This window comes from Typopeltis vanoorti, chromosome 1, assembly GCF_054136105.1.
Source record: "Typopeltis vanoorti isolate ZY-2024b chromosome 1, IOZ_Tvanoo_1.0, whole genome shotgun sequence".
In the NCBI taxonomy this organism is placed as follows: domain Eukaryota; kingdom Metazoa; phylum Arthropoda; class Arachnida; order Uropygi; family Thelyphonidae; genus Typopeltis; species Typopeltis vanoorti.
Genome location: NC_143549.1, coordinates 137,546,065 through 137,561,705, shown reverse-complemented (window position 1 = coordinate 137,561,705; position 15,641 = coordinate 137,546,065). Strand labels below are relative to the sequence as shown.

The 15,641-nt window shown below is 35.6% G+C and overlaps 1 protein-coding gene across 3 annotated transcripts in view; it reads right to left on the bottom strand.

Annotated features, from left to right (window-relative positions):
• The window catches only part of bchs (WD repeat and FYVE domain containing 3 bchs), a 1,305,514-nt gene that overhangs the window by 418,551 nt on the left and 871,322 nt on the right, over positions 1 to 15,641 (bottom strand). The gene's annotated exons all lie outside the window — the stretch shown is intronic.

The following is a 15,641-nucleotide window of genomic DNA, read 5'->3' as shown; positions in this document are numbered from 1 at the left end:
CTAATTTAATTCTTTTTGAGTGTTGTAAAAAATCCATTAAACCTCCAACATAATGTCCTCACAGCACTTAAGCCTCTACACAAGAATTGTGGATAAGAATATAAGAAATTGGAAGTAATATGTAAGTTGGAATGGTTTAAAGTTGATGGATTGTATGTATTTAAATGTGTTTGGTGTTGGGCATTTAGAAAGGCTATTGTTTGCTGAGAAGGCACAGAAATAAGAGGTTAATATAGCCAACAATCTAAGGGTACTAGTGAAGTAGGATAGAACAGCTGAACTGGTGGTACAACAGGAGGAAGATGGCTACGAGGTTGAAGATTTGGTTGTAGCAGCGGAAAATGGACTGCATAAAGGTAAGGATGAGACAGGTAAGAATGCCAATCATAGTCAGGATCAGGAAAACGGGAGTGGTCAGACCAAAGAGAGAGGTGTGTGGTTTAGCAGAAGTATGAATTTTGGTGCTGGTAGAGTGGCCTTAAAGACCTGTTATGTTCGTATGCAAATGTAAGGAGTATTCAAAATAAGAGAAGTCAGTTTGTTGCATTGACTGAGTCGGTATGCTTAAAGAATAATTAGTATAAGTGAAACTTGATTGTCTCAGAAAGATTTGATGCCAGAAATGGAAGGATGTACAACTCTCTGGAATGACAGGAAGGTGAAAAGAGGAATGGGATGCTGTTAATGACTGCAGAGGAATTGTTCCACCAAAGTGTGGAAATTGATAGTACAGGGTGTCCACAAATGTTTATCCTGATTTCACATGGCTATAATATTTTAACAATGAAACTAACTGAATAAATTTTGTTGCAGGTAAACTTGGGCACTCGTAAAGTTTCCATACTGGTATCTTCAGTATACTGCTTTTGCCACCAGGAGTGCTGCTACTGCTGATTTTCTTTAAAAATGGCACCAGTACAGGAAAACGTCCAATGTGTTCTGTGGCTAGCAGAAACAAAATCTCCAGTTACAGTGCAATGAATGTTTAGGGCACAGTATAGAAAGAACCCACCTGACGTCAAGCTCATTAAGTCATGGAAGACAAAGTTTTTAGAAATGGGTTCAGTTCATAAGGGTACAAGCAGTGGTAAACCATCGGTTTTTGAGGAGACAGTTGAGGCAGTTCAAACTGCCTTCACCTGGTGACTGCAGAAGTCAATCAGAACCACTTCACTAGCTTCACGTTTGCATACCACTTGTGGACTGTGCTCTTGGCATTTGAAGTTCTAGTGAAGCTCTTCTGATTGACTTCTGCAGTGACCAGGTGAAGGCAGTTTGAACTGCCTCAACTGTTTCCTTGGAAACCGATGGTCTGCCACTGCTTGTACCCTTATGAACTGAACCAGTTTCTAAAAACTTTGTCTTCCATGACTTAATGAGCTTGACATCAGGTGGGTTTTTCCGTACTGCGCCCTAAACATTCGTTGCATTGTAACTGGAGATTTTATTTCTGTTAGCCACAGAACACATTGGGCTTTTTCCTGTACTGAAGCCATTTTTAAACAAAATCAGCAGCAGCACTCCTGGTGGCAAAAGCAGTATACTGAAGATACCAGTATGGAAACTTTATGAATGCCTAAGTTTACCTGCAACAAAATTTATTCAGTTAATTTCATTCTTAAAATATTATAGCTAGTTGAAATCAGGGTAAACATTTGTGGACACCCTGTATATGCATAGATTTTGAATCTCTGTGGTGTGAAGTTGAAATTAACAGGCTAGTATATCTCATAGGATGCTGTTATAGGCCAGGGAATGTAAAGAATATTGATTGTGAAATGTTTAGGCAAATTGGTTGGTCATGTAAAAAGAAGGTGATCCTGATGGGAGACTTTAATTACAGGAATACAGACTGGAAGGAGCAGAGAGTATAAGGGAACAAGGAGAGTGAGTGAGTTGACTTTCTGAGGAATAAATATCTTAAGCAGCATGAGACTGAAGCAACTAGAAGCTTTAGTGTTTTGGATTTGGTTATATCTTTGCAGGATTTAGTTGCTAATGAGGTATTAACACAAGTTGGTGAGAAGTGATGAAACAAGAAAAGGTTATGGCCCGAAAAGAATATACGTGAAATTGTAGGGCGGATGATTATGGAAAGCTCAGTAGTCAACTAGCATCAATATGTTGGGTACATGAGCTGTGCAGAAAAGATGCTGACAAGGCATGGAAATTCATATGGCAGTATATCTGACACAAGCAGTGTATGACTACATATGAAGAATTAAGTGAGTAAATAGAGTAAGAGTGAAATGGATGAGCAGCAAAATCAAGCAAATCATGCAGGAAAAGAAAATGCTATGCAGGAGGTACAAGACAGTTGGTAGTGATCAAATCCATGAAGAGTATAAAGTGCAGGCTAAGAAGTTAAATCGACGAGCATGGTTAAGAAAGAAAAGGTACAGAGGAAATTGGCTGGTCAGATCAAGGTTAACTCAAGAGAATTCTTCCACTATATGGCAAGCAAGAGAAAGAATGATTATGGCATGTTATGGACATTCATATTCATGGCAGAAGAGTGACTGTTGCAAAGGATATATAGTGGAATTATTGAATGAGCATTTTATCATATTGGTGTAAATCATGCTGTCCAATATATAGAAGGGAGACAAGTATTAGGAGAATTGGAAGTGAAAGAATCAGAGATGTATCAGGCGTTGACTGGGTTAGATATTAATAAGGCTGTGGGAATGGATGATATATTGCCATGTATTCTTAAGGAACATGCATAGCTGTTAAATATGCCCTTGACCTGGTTATTTAATGAAAGTCTTTCCTAAGGGGTGGAAAGAAGGCAAAAGAGTACTACTCCACAAGCATAGTTCTAGGACAGAAGTTTCCCATTATAGACCAGTCTGTATAACTAGAGACTGGTTATACAGCACCTAGACTACTATTGTAGTCTAGGTGTTGGAGAGATTGGTTAGGAATAGAATACAAGATTGGGTTGATAGACATAGAATTCTTTATGATGGTCCACATGGATTTGTAAATGGTAGGTCTTGTTTTAGCAATCTATTTGCATTTTATGATAAGGTGATAAGTGTGTTAGAGAAGTGAGAATCATATACATTGACATTCTTGAACTATGCAAAAGAATTTGATAAACTAACACAAGATAAGTTGGTGTACAAGCTGCAGATGATGGGCAAAGATAGTATATTATAAATTAAAGATGCCAAGAAATAATATTTTTGTTTTCATCCTTTATCCAAGTGTAAGCAAACAAAAGTTTGCATGTGAAGTAATTTCAGGACTGGGCTACTTGTATATAGAGGCTAATGACTTCACATCAATTGACTTAGTATCACATAATGCAACACACATATCCTTACGGTCGTATAATACTATGCATTATGAAAACGGCCACTACCCAGACTGGTTTCAGCCTCTATTGAGGCAAAAAAATAAAGGGTGCTCATCATAGGCCTAGAGTAGTTAATATATGGGTGCAAGAGCCTGATAGTATTAGGAGAAAGAAAAGACAGATAGATAGTATGAGAGAGAAAAGACCTCAGCTTTTTTATATCCTCATATAGCCAAAGGATATCAGTATTCTTTTTTCACCAATCTCATATAGATGAACAACCAGAAGACCAACTGAAACTAAAGTGGAAAGATGACTGATACCTAAGTGCCTTTCCTTCAATTTTTCAGCTTTTATTGGTCATCATTTATACTGGTTTATTTTAATTTATATGTATACTTATATCAGTAAAATTTTTGTGTGAACATGTGGCTCTCTAGCTAAATTAACTTTTGTAACCTAATAGATAATAATAATAACATAATAACAGGACTCTAGCTTTGATGTAGTAAGTCCCCCCCCCCCCCACCAGAGGTCATCAAGTCAGTAGTTTTAATGGCTAACCAAATCAATGTTACTTCAGCATACCACGTAGATTTAAGTGCAGCTTATTTCTTTGTATACATGTGTATATTCCAGATGATGAACTTAACACGTTCGGTGCCAACTACGAGTATACTCGTAGTTGGTATATGAGCTACACAAGCCAGCTACAAGTATACTCGTATGATGTTTACCACAGGCAACGAGATTACCGTACTGACTTTGAAGAAGTGAAAATGCTTGGCTTGTGGAGCTAGCAGCAAAATTGTGTATACTCATCGATGGTATATGCTCTGCACAAGCCAACTACGAGTATACTTGTATGACGCCTACCGCCGGCAACGAGATTACCGTACTGACCCTGAGGAAGTGAAATTCCTCAGCGTACGGGAACAGATTATGCCGAAGTAGCGTGGCAGCGAACTTGTTAATATTAAGGTCAAAATGTCGAGTGATTATTTTGGTTTATATTAAACTGAAGTTTTACTCTAACACAGTAGTTGTTTCCATAATTTTTAAGAAGATACCCAGGTGGTTAGCCTTATATGAGATAAGTGCCTTGAGTTGGCCTCCACTGCCTGGGATTGCTCCGTCATCCTTGCATTTGACTATAAGACCACATTGAATTAACAGGATGGAACCATTTAAAAAAATGGTTCCATCCTGTTAATAACTTAATGTTACATAATGACACCTGTGAATATTACATAATGTGGGTGGTGTAGCCAAATTATTTATTTGGCTACACCACCTAGCCAAAAATTGTCTGACTGAACAATAAAATTTCCACAATACAATATTATAAAGCATTTGGATGTCATATTGCTGGTTTTCAAATCCATGTTTCTTTCTAACCTTTCTTAAATGGTATTTTAATTCATTAATTATAAAAATCAAAATTCTCTTCCCACTGCTGACAGGTGGTGGATACTGCAAAAAAAAACTTATTCTGTTGGAACGTAAAGGAATGTGTCCAACACATTATATAATTTGTTCCAAATACACAAGGCAGCTGTAGGATGCATGTTCTAGTTTCCAATTAGTAACAAATGTTACAGATTGGATCTCCGAAGTTAAAGTACTTCCATTTGATGGTATGGACTGGAAGGCAATCATATACAATTCTCCAAGCAAGATCTCTCCTGTTAGGGTATCCTTGGAACTTCAATAAGTTATGAAAAAAAGTGTTGTTGTCAGTACCCAACTGTTCGTGGGTACTGACAACAACAGTTCATGGCAAAAGAGATTAAAGATTTCTTTATACCAAATTTTACTTTTTTTAATGGAAAGAATATCAATGCCAGAGTGTTGTAGCAGTCTTTGAGTTGAGCACAGAATGTTGCAGTATTCAGGAACAATCTCAGCTTTTGGATCTTTATAATCATTTACTCCAAAGAGGGTAAGATGAAAACCCAGGTTGTACAGAAGAAGGTCTGCACATGTGTGATTAGTGTGCAATATTTTATGGATTTTTGAATCTGTATTGCTTAAATAGCATAAATTTAAGACTGGAAGCCCAAATACTCCATGCTTCTTTGATAGTTGAAGAAATTCCTTTTTAACTTCTTCATATCAGCTGGACCACAAAAATTGCACAGGCTTACTATATAATTGCTTTTCTTCAGCTTTTGTGATGTCTGTATTATTTATTGTGTACAACTGAACAGGGAAGATTATGGTTTTGAGTACTATGGCTTTAGAAGAAAGGAAAGTGGTCCTATTTTCTAGTTTTTTAAGATTTCGACATTCTTGTATAAAAGTTCTTGATCTAGTGATATTGGGTAGTGGAGAAGGGATTTCCAAGTATAATGAGGAGTTCTCTCTTACAGGTTAGTCCAAAAGAATGCCTCCAAGATTCCACTTTCCAAAAAACTTTTAATTTTGTCTTGTCTGCATTAGTAGTTAATCCATTGATCTTGCTGAATTTTTCCAAAATACCAAAAAAGATATATGGAATCATTATTCTTCAAAGTGCCCACTACATTATCAGCATATGTTCATACCTTATTTTCCTTCATAGTTAAAGGAACTGATATTCCTTGCACAGCACGTGTATTGTTGACTTCCTGTAAAGAAAGATTCAAGAACCAATGCAAAGAGCAATGGAGTATCCACACCAATTTGCTGGAGGATGTGAAACAGAAAGGGATGCAGCAGAACATTATCAAATGCTTGAGTAAGGTCTACTGATAGCACTGCCGTCAACTGCTTTTTTGTATTAACTAAGCAGAATAGATAACGTAGCAGAAACAGATTAAATTCTACTGCTTGGCCTGTAACTCCAGACACCTGTGTGCTGTTAATTATGTATCTCATTCCCACTTTGAACATGTTATTGATAATGCAGAAAAATATCTTGCAGCTAGTATTAGATAGAGAAATAGGTATCTAGCTGCTAAGATGTAATCTCTATTAGGTTTTGGAATGAGAACGGTATGGCCTGCTACAAATTCGCTTGGTATGTGTCCTGATGAGAGAAAGGAATTAAACAGTATAACTAGAATGGGAAGAATAAAATCCCAGGATTTGTGGTAAAGTTCTATACCTAGACCATCAGGTCCTGGGAATTTTCTTGTCTGGCATTCTTTATAGGCTGTGGTAACTTCAGATGCTGTAATGGGTCTGTCAAGCTCATCTTGGATATGAACAGGATAACCATTAATATTCCAAGAGTCGTAATTTCCCATAATACTGTTGTCTTCAAACAGATTTTTGTAGTGTTTTTGAAAGGAATCAAGGATGTCTTGAGTTGTGGACATGTTTTCACCATCAATGCAGATTGGAGTGATACCTTTCTTTGCAGAGCTTAGTGAATTGTCTATTAAAGATTGCAGCTGATGCATTCTTTAATAGAATGCATCAGCTGCATTCTATTAATAGAAAATCTGCTAAGTGCTGCTGTATTCTTATTTTAAAATTTCTTTCTTCTAATTGTTTCTTCCTTTCCACTTCTATCTCTATGTTAATATTTCTAATGATGTTGCTACATTCTACATCATTGCGTTGGTTTGCTACGAACCAGCTTCTCCCTTTATACAGGCCTTCTCAACTTTTTCTTTTGAGAAAAGCCTGTAAATTTGGAAGCTAGTTATTTTCTTTTTAAGGAGATGATAATAATACTGAAAACTTTGAATCAATAAACTTTATTATTTTTTCTTTAATTGTATCTCTTGCTTTCCCTTTATTAGCATGAGATGGTTCTTCATAGTCCATAAACTTTTCCTTTTTTTAACGCACCTTTTAATTTTTTTTTTGTTTATCCTCGATTTTTTATATTAATTCATCTTTCCTTTTTAATGATCTTGTCTGCATATTATGTTCTTTCAGCTGTCTTATTTTCTTTTCTGTTTCTTCTCCAGTTTCTCCTTGTAGAACAGTTCATGTGTTTGCATTTCATCTTTTCTGTTCAGTTGTTATACTAGGTAAATTATTGGTACTTTCAAATAATGCTGTTCCATCCATATTTAACTGGGAAAATGGCTACTGCAGTTCTGGAATTTTGGGGCTAATTTCTGACTGATTTGGTCATGCAGCACTTCTTGTGACTTTACCAAGTGTAGTTTATTTAAAAGGGCATCTTTACCAGACTGAATTAGAAGATCCAAGAACTCTTCTTTATGCCTCTCTGATATATATACAGCATTCTAATCGGCTCTACTGGTGCTCCCACTCTTAATTACTGGTAATCCCATAATGCAGATATTAACTTAAAAAAAAAATTATTTACTTAAAATTTACTTTAAAAAAAAAAAAAAAAACAGTGCCAGTGGGGGTGAAACGACCACTAGCACCAGTAAAATAAAATCAAAGTGAAAAACAAACGAAAGAAAACCAAAGCACACATTGTGCTAAAATCTGAGCTGTCATCAGTGGGAGCCAGATGCAGAAGTGATACCAAGGTTGAAGTAATGCAGAAGTCATGTTTCCATATATGAGTAGTCAAAAAGTGTTATATCTTATTACTAAAATACTCTTTGTTGAAAGTTTTTTCACTTGATTATACTATAAATTAAAGATGCCAAGAAATTATATTCTTAATTTCATCCTTGTGATCCTTCTCATAATGCATATCGTTATACATGTCTGTAAGGATATGTGCATTGAATTATGGGATACTAAGGCAATTGATAGCCCACTCATGTACAAACTTTGTTTGCTTACACTTGGATAAATGATGAAACCAAGAATATTATTTCTTGGCATCTTTAATTTATAGTATAACCAAGGGAACAAACTTGCAACAAATAGTATACTGGTTATATGGATCTGAGATTGGCTCTCTGAATGATACCAGCAAGTTGTGTATGATGGAGCAATGTTTCAAAAAGCAGAGTAATGTTCTTGGGTCCCACAACTGTTTTTAAGCTTAACTGAATTCGAGTCATCTAATATCATTAGCAGCACACTTGCTCTTCTCATATACTGTCTATGTACTCCTTCCTAAAAATACTGCATGTACTCCTTCCTAAAAATACTGTACCCTTTACACTCAATACCAGTTAGTAAGTCTGCTTCTGATAGTCAGGTCTCACTAATGGCTACAATATGAGATCTGAACCAAGATCTCATATTGGCTTCACTAAGGCCCTTTTGTTTCTTATACTCCTAGTATTCATCTATAGACGATAATAAGTTACCTGCATGCTTTCTTGTATATTATCGTCTGTAGTCTGCATGACAGTTTGACAACTTGCAAATTTTAGTTCTTATCTAGTGCTTTACTTGTTCAGACATCTTTGCACGTGCTTCATAGCTTCGAATTGGATGAACAAAAGTGTTCCTCAGTCATTTCCATAATAATAATACCCATTCCCATAATTAGCACAGTTACATAAAATTGTTGCTCTTAGACGTTGTTCCTCCTCTCATAATTTAGTTTCCCTGACTCTATGTGTTATCCTTCCTACCGGCTAGGACGTCTATAGACGTCCAACTAAATCTGGATAAGATTCAGCCCACCTGTTTAAAGAACCTGGATAAGAAGTGCAATTTGACTGTCATGTCCATTAGAAGGTGTGATAAACCCTCACGCTGAAGAGAAAGGTTAATCGGATTATCTCTCGTTCGTAGCTGCCTCTCAGTTGCCTCTAACAAGAAACGGACTTTCTTGTTCCATGCTGGTGAACTGGATTTTAGTTATATATGATAGACTAAAAATAGAGAAATTATTTATATTTTTGTTTTCTCTTTTTATTGTACAATACAGTTTTAATTTCTGGACAAAATAAAGGTCTTGCATAATTTCTTCACTTAACCAATTTAATTTTTTATTTTTTTGCGCTAATTTTTTTCTAATCGCTACTAGACAAAAGATTTTTCTTTGTTCTCGAAGAAATTAATTCACGATAATTATTTGGAATATTCTTTTAAAAAAAGAAAAGAAAACCGGCTGCCGACGTTCCAGATTATATTAATTTTATTTTTGTACAAAACCATCGAAATCGAATAATACTTAATAGATTTCCTTTAGGACACGCTTGAGCAACTTTGCTTTATAGAGAATAACATGAAATTCTTTAATCATATTACTAAATTTTTTCTTCATGTTGTATAGTAATCTGTACTTTCACTTTCTTGGTTTCCTTGTATAATTGGTCATTACAAAATGAAATTAACAGTTATGATTTAAATTTATATTTTCTGCATAATTCAGATATTTTATTCTCCAATTTTTAAAGTAAGCGATACATTTGCTATTTTTATCATTCAAAATATGTATATCAAATGTGAAATTTCACTTCCATATTTTTACAATAGAATTGAACTTTATTTCGCCTCTGATAGTTTAACCCCCCCCCCCCCATTGCATTACTATCACACACCGGAAAACTGTTATGAAACATAGGTACAGTTTTTATTTAATTCGTTATTTTTCTCTAGTAATTGTTCCACATAACTTTAATTTTTCGATACTGAAACTATGTGGTGATTATTATAAATTAGCAAATTATAAATCAGACAATATACATATTTCCTGATTATTATAAATCAGGAAATTATGTGATATTCGGATATAGGTGAAATTAATATTTAAAATCACTGTCATACTTCAAATGCAATATCAGAATAAAGAAAGCGAAAAACCGTAGTTTCGAAATACATTTCGAAAGCCCGCTCTCGAAATGTATTGGTCTACAGACTGGATTCTGATCATGCCAATGCTTAGTGATGTTATGACTAAAAAACAATTCAGTCTCATCATGAAGTATTTGCATTTTCAGAATAATGAGGAATACGATCAGGCAACACATCTTTGCCCAGTCCTCAACAAAATTTACGATTTTCTGATGAAAATCCGTCAAAAATGTAGATCAGTCTACATTCCTGAGAGAGACTTGAGTATCGATGAAAGCCTTATGCCATTCAAAGGTGGACTTAAATGTAAGCAGTATATTCCCAAAAAGAAAACGAAGTATGGAGTAAATTTTTTTATTCTTTGCGAATCGGAAAGTGGATATCTTTGGGATTTCAAACCTTATACGGGAAAGCAAACTGTAATCGAGCACGATAAATATTCGGATCTCCCCTTGTCGATGCGTGCAGTAATGCAGTTACTAGAACCTTTACTGGGGAAAGGTTACTGCATTATAATGGATAATTACTATATATGTGTCCTGAACTCGCTGATTTGCTTTTACAGCATCTTACAGATAGTTATAGTACTGTACATGCAAAAAGGCGAGATATGCCTCCAGATCTGGCTTCAGGAAAGCTATCGAAGGGGGAAATCCGAACTTATCAGCGAGGGAAAGTCTTTGCACTACATTGGAAAGACAAAAAAGATGTTTTTCTGCTATCTTCCCTGCACAATCCATCAGCGGAATCCGTGGAGAAGCATGGTTTGAAGAAAGAAAAACCCATTGCTGTGTGTGCATACAACGATACTATGGGTTCAGTCGACAGGTGCGATCAGCAGCTATCATTCTACTCTGTAATGAGGAAACAGCATAAAAAATATTACAAAAAAGTGTTTGGACATGTTATTTGAATTTTGAAGTGTTTGGATTTTGTTATTTGGAACAGTTTCCTCCTGTACAAGAAAAAATGTTTGTCTACCATAACATATCTAGAATACAGAATAGAAATTGTGAAAGCATTGCTGCATGCACATGCACCTTCTTCAGCAAGCAGAAAAACAGGAAATCCTGCCAGACATCTGAGGTTGAACGCTGCTAACTCCAACCATTATCCCGAAAATCTACCACCAACGGCTAATTAAAAAAAACCTCCACGCAAATATTATGTATGTAATAAGAAAAATATCAGAAAGGAAACAAAAATCTGGTGCCCTGAGTGTAAAACTGCTTTGTGTGTTTACCCTTGCTTCAAGGTGTTCCATAAATAGAACAGAATTAGAAGTTTCACAATACAATCTGATTGCCGTATATCTTTTGTCAAAATGGTAAAATGAAGTAATTGATTTTGAATGCTGTCTAGAAAAGCTTTCAAACCTGTGAGTTCTAGGAGAGGATAAGGAAGGGGGGGGGGGGAAAGCATTAGAAAATCTTCAAAATGAAAAAGGATTTTGAATCATTCCGTATATGATATTTTTCACATTATATTTTCAACATATCTACGAGGATGTGCACTAGATATTATCGCAATATGCATAATACAAATAAATAAATAAATAAATGACGAAGGCGAAGAATCGCTGCTAAAATATCATTGGATATAAATTTTTGATACCAAAAAGACACACAATCGGAAACCGAGTAATGCAATGTAGCATTTTAACATTTTTTTTATTTTGTTATGAATAACAAAAAATCGTTTCTAAAACTGAAATGTGATGATCCATATAATGCTATTTCGCTAGAAACGAAAGAAAAAGGACATATTTATTTCAAATATTGTTTAAAAATATAAATATTTGACATAATATTTTCAAAGCAAACATTTGAAAATTCTGAAATTCGAAAAAAAATTATTCAGTTATTATACGTAAAGTGAAAGATCAATCAGTGCAACTCTTCCGGTGCACTGATTTGTAGAATTACCAAGTATTTATAAGACGTAGATTATTTCAGAAATAGCGTCCAGCAGCAGAAGAAGTAATATTTAGATTTTTCTAAAAGAAAAACAAACACAAATAATACTACTGAACTTTCTTTTGTGTGGTATGCATATAAACAATTTTGCATGGTGAAAATATAGCATGTTATTTCTAAAATTTCACATAATTTCAGCGGGCAGTAGAACAGCTGGTTTTAGATTGCAAATAAATAGAACAGATTTAGAAGCTTCACGATACAATCTGATTGCCTTATATCTTTTGTCAAAATGGTAAAATTAAGTAATTGATTTTGAATGCTGTCTAGAAAAGCTTTCAAACCTGTATAGAAATTTAGAGTAGTTATGCAATTCAGTTCCAGGAGAGAATAAGGAGGGGGGGGGGGGGGAAGCATTAGAAAATCTTCAAAATGAGCAAAAATGTTGAATCATTCCGTATATGATATTTTTCACATTATATTTTCAACATATCTACGAGGTTATGCACTAGATATTATCGTAATATGCATAATACAAATAAATAAATAAATGACGAAGGGGAAGAATCACTGCTAAAATATCATTGGATATAAATTTTTGATACCAAAAAGACACAATCGGAAACCGAGTAAGGCAATTTAGCATTTTAACATTTTTTTTTTTTTTTTTTTTTTTTTTAGGGGTGCTTAAGGGTCAAAGCTGTATAACTGAGAGGAGACCTCCACATAGCCTTTAAAGGAATGCGGAGAACCGACCAGGGCTTCTGACCTAATGTCCAATCCTCACCTTCTCGTGGTGCACCCTGTTGGGTATCTACTTTGATACTGAACGAACGAGGATGGGCTGGCAATTTGGGATTTAGCCGACCAAATTGTATTCTTATTGGTTAAACCAAAATAAAAATGATGGTACAACATGACAAAATTTCATGCCGGCTGGGGCGTCGCCCGGTTAAACAAGGCCCCCGTTGTTTTCGCCAGGGAACCAGGGCGAACAGCGAAAAGTCAGCTACTGGAACAAATCTGAAAACAAACCCCAACTCAACATTACCAGAGTTAAAGATCGGTACTATCAACGTAAGAAGCCTGAATGGCAAAGAAATGGAGTTAGCTGAGGAATTAGATAAGTACCAGATCGACATAATAGGGGTGACCGAAACAAAAAAGACCAAAACTGGTGAGATCTTTCTGAGCAATAAATACAAAATGTTATATTCAGGCAATAACAATCAAGGAAAAGAAGGAGTAGCCATAGTATTCAACACAAAATACGAGGCTAATCTTCTTGAATGGCAGTCAGTCTCAAGTAGAGTAATGTGGGCAAATATGAGAATGGGGAACTGGACAATGAGACTTATTTGTGCCTATGGTCCCACAGAAGGTTCTACTAAGGTAGAAGTGGAGGAATTTTTTGACGCTTTAGAAAAAGCAACTGAAACAATGAAAAAGGAAAAGTTGGTCCTTGTTGGGGATCTAAATAGTAGAGTAGGAAATGATTGTGAGACATACAAAAATATTTTGGGAAAATTTGGAGAAAAGAGCAAAGCTAATAATAATTGCAAATATCTGTTGGATTTCTGCTCAGGACATGGACTGGTTATTACTAACACCATGTTCCAACATAAAAATGTGCACAAATTCACATGGAGAGAAGAGGCTAGGAATAAGAAAAGTCTCATTGACTATGTTATTGTTGATAGTGATGTTTTCTCCCTGGTGCAGGACACCAGAGTGTACAGAGGATTTGAAATTGAAAGTGATCACTATTTAGTCTTGAGCAGGATAAAATTGAATTTCATATTGAAAAGAATAACATGTAAGAAAGTTTTAAAGCGAATAAAAGTTGAGCAGCTCTCAGATGTGAACTGTAGACTAAAATACAGAAATATTATTGAAAAGAAAATGAAAGAGTTTGCGAACAGGAATCAAGCCTTTGAGATTCAGTGGCAAACTCTGAAGGAAACATTGATCGATTCTGCCAGAGAGGCATGTGGTGAGGTTGTGTGCAAAGATAAAATAATCAGAACTCCCTGGTGGACACAGGAAGTTAAAGAGGCAGTGAAGGAAAAGAAGAAAGCATATCAAAAGTTTCTGGCAAATAAGTCAGCTTTTACTCTTACAGAATACAGAGACAAATGTAAGAAAGCTAAACAATGTGTAAAACTAGCTAAACAAAAGTCATGGGAGGACTTTGGCAAGAATATAGAAAATAAATATCAAGAAGGTGGCAAAATATTCTGGAGGTTGTTGAAGAAGCTTAGGAATGGAGGAAAGAGTGCTGTAAAAGGAATTAGAGATGATAAAGGTGAAATGAAAACAGGAGAAAAAGATATCCTTGAAGTATGGAGTAATTACTTTGAAAAACTGCTAAATGAAACAAGCAGCGATGACAGCACAGTGATAAAACACACTGACCAGGCATGCAGTCAGGAATACATATCCATACTTGAAGTAGAAAAAGCCATCAAAGGCTTGAAATGTGGAAAGGCAGCAGGAGTAGATGATATTCGACCAGAAATGCTGAAGTATGGTGGTATAAGAGTCTTACAGTGGCTGCACTGCATAGTTCAGAAAGCCTGGACAGAGGGACGAATTCCCGATGATTGGAGTAGAGCTCTCATAGTACCCATATATAAAAAGGGAAATAAAACTGAATGTGAGAATTACAGAGGTATTTCCCTACTGAGTGTTCCTGGCAAGATCTATGCAAGTATACTTGAGAAACGGTTGAGAAGAATTGTGGAAGAAAAGCTTGGTGAAGAACAAGCTGGATTCAGGCCAAATAGAGGCTGTCAGGATCAGATCTTCACTTTACGACAAATAGTCGAGAAAGCATGGGAATATAACAAAGATCTGTATTTAAGTTTTGTCGATTTGGAAAAGGCATATGACAAGGTGCCAAGAGAGAAGCTATTCAATACGCTGCAGTTATATGGTGTCAATGGGGCATTATATCAAGCAATACTTAGTCTTTATTTGAGTTGTGAGTCAGCAGTTAGAATTGAAGGAAGTACAGGAAGATGGTTTAATGTTAAATCTGGTGTGAGACAAGGATGTACATTATCCCCTCTGTTATTCATTATCTATATGGATCACATTATGAAGGAATGTGGTATTAAACCTGATATCAAAATTGGAGATGTTAATGTCAGCTCTTTGCTTTATGCGGATGATGTTATACTTCTAAATAAATCCGCTACAAGTCTGCAAGATTCTCTGACTAAATTGAATAGCTGTTGTAATAGATATGGTATGAGGGTCAGCAATAAAAAGACAAAGACAATGAAAATAGGCAGAATCATTGAAAATGTCAACTGTGTTGTGAATGGAGAACCTGTGGAACAAGTAAAACATTTCAGCTACTTAGGCACAATTTTTACTGAAGATGGTAAACTAAATATAGAAATAGACAACAGAATCAGCAAAGCTGGTATCGTGGGAAGTCAATTGAATAAATTCATATGGAATAAGAAAGAAATTAGTCGGAACACTAAATTAGCTGTATACAAGACTGTGTTCAAACCAATTTTAACTTATGGATCTGAGAGCTGGGTCAGAAGTAAAACACTTGACCAAAGACTAGAGACCGCAGATATGAGAGTCCTGAGAAAGATTAGAGGCGTGAACAGATGGCATCAATGGCAATATCATATTAAAAATGAGAATATTAGGAAAGAACTTGACATTGTCAGCATCCAGGAATGCGTTAGCAGAGCTAATCTCAGATGGTATGGTCACTTAAATAGAATGGGAGAGGAAAGATTAGCAAAACAAGTGTTCTCTGCCAGGTTGGCAGGAAAACG